Genomic DNA, 2,351 nt, shown 5'->3' on the forward strand with positions numbered 1-2,351 from the left:
GTTGTAGGCCTATTTCCTCGGGGAACCGTATTCCAAGTCAGTGGGGAGGACGGCCTCGGCTCCATAGACCAGGAAGAACGGTGTGAATCCCGTGGCTTGGCTCGGGGTGTTCCACAGGCTCCAGATGATCGATGGAAGTTCGGCAAGTCATTTCTTGCACCTCGTTGACTTCCATGACCTCGGTCTCGGCCACGGAGGTTCGGTAGGCCATTTCCCCTCGAACGAGGCAATCAAGGAACGAGACCCGCCAGTCCATGTCCTGGTTGGCCTCGGCAGGCTCCTCGTTGACTTCCATGACCTTGGTCTCAGCCACGGAGGTCTCGGCGACCGAGGGGGCCTCGAGCCCTGCGGTGGGCTCGACCGGTGGGCCCTCTTCCGCTGCCGAGGCGTAGTCGATGGAAGGCTTGTGGAGATCTCTAGCGAAGATGTTCGGGGGGACCGGGGCCCGCGCCGACGCCATCTTTGCTAGTTCATCCGCGGCCTCGTTGAATTTTCACGCGATGTGGTTGAGTTTGAGACCGTCGAACTTGTCTTCAAGGCGATGTACCAGCTTGCAGTACGCCTCCATTTTAGGGTCATGGCAGTTCGACGTGGAAGCACTCACGAGTGGGGTCGTAAGTGCCCTCGTCATCAGAGTTAGAGTAGCCAAAGCAGTAGTCGCTGGCGGCCAGGAAACGGAGCATGGCTTCAGGGTTGCGAAGCCCGGAGAAGTCCGCTCCGGCCCATGCCTCGTCCTCCTCCGAGGAGTTAGCGTGAGTCGAGGTTCTAGCGTCGACGTCGAGGGCGAAGCGTTGGTGGTGTCCTGAGGGCTCTGCGTGAGTGGAAGCGTAGGCAGAAGCATAGGTGGCGGCGGCATTTCTCAACCCGAAGGGGTAAGGGGATGGTGCCATCGCCATGCTTCGCTCTGCCGGGGTCAATCTCCCAGGAGGTGGCGGGGCAGAGCTTGATGACGGGGCGTCGATGCGTGCCACCGGTGCCTTTCCCTTGTCCAGGCTTAGGCTAGACAGGTCCCCAACCAGGGACCTTGTGCCAACAGCTGGGCATGGGGTGCTGGCGGAGCGCAGTGCGTTGTCCTGAGCTTGCATAGTGTTGGGGTGGTCCCGCCCGCGTCGTGCCTGGCGAGCGTGACGAGAGCGGCGGCCCGGGCGTCGCCTGCGCCTGGGCTACCGGTGCGTGGTGTCGTCGTCGGTCGGTGGGGCTCGGGGTGTAAGGAGCACCATATCGTACTCAGATCCTAGAGACATGAACTCTAGGCTCCCAAACCAGATCACCGTGCCGAGATGAAGTGGTCGCACGGGGTCTGCCATCCGGAACTTGTTGGGATGACGAAGCTGACACGCAGTGGATCCCCTACCTGGCGCGGCAACTGTCGGTGTTTTGGAACCGGGGGGTCCTCAACCAACTAGTGAATTTGTACTGCGTGTTCCCAATCCCGGATGGTGATGCAAAGAGACACAAGGTTTATACTGGTTTAGGCAATAGGTGCCCTACGTCCAGTCTGAGAGATCGATCTTGCATTCCTTGCACCAAGGTGCTCGTAGCAGGGGTTTATAAGCAGGGCGAGAGAGGGAGCCAGTCCCAGGTCTCTACGTGGAACGGTGTGAATTGCTTGAGATGTCGATCTCAGGACGCGAGGGAGAGCGAGCGGATTACAGAGTGTTGCGCGTTGCTTGTGCGTGTATGCGTGAGTTCATGAACTTGTGAGCTCGTGTGCCCCTTCGTGTCCCTCTCCCCCAAAAACGGCCCCGGTCTCTCCCTTTTATAGTTGAAGGGGGGATAGGGGTGATACATGGGGTTGCTACGTAGCGTCGTGCGAACAGAGGCGGCATGTCCGAGCCCTGTAGCCTGTCACTGTGTAGGCATGGTTGATGGAGTGGTCCTGTCCTTGATGCACTGGTGCAACGCGCCGGTCACACCCGATCATGTGCGACGTGGGAGCTCCAGTGATAGCTTGACGCAGGGCATGGCGGACGACGCGCCGGTTGCTGTGCGTTGACAGTGTGAAGAGCCGAGGCTCAGTTGGTGCCGAGGCCGAGCCATTGTGGGGGCTCGACGGGTGCGAATCCTGAGGCTGCCGAGACCCTAAAGTGGACTGCCGAGGCTTGGAGGGAGCAGTTGGTCCTGTACGCTGATTCCGAGGATATAGTGACATGGACTTGACTCCCCACGTCGTGTTGTTCCAGAAGTAGGGTTAGGTAGCACAGTGTAGTGCGGGCGCCGGTCGTGGGCAAAGTACCGAGCACAGCGGCCGGTAACCCCTGCCCTATCCTGTCCCGGACGGTATGGTGTTGGTGCGACTTCCCGTCTCGTCGGCCGCTCTGCTGTGTCGAGCCGTCGTCCGGCTGATGTTG

The sequence above is a fragment of the Miscanthus floridulus genome, chromosome 9 (genome assembly GCF_019320115.1).
Source record: "Miscanthus floridulus cultivar M001 chromosome 9, ASM1932011v1, whole genome shotgun sequence".
NCBI classification, from domain to species: domain Eukaryota; kingdom Viridiplantae; phylum Streptophyta; class Magnoliopsida; order Poales; family Poaceae; genus Miscanthus; species Miscanthus floridulus.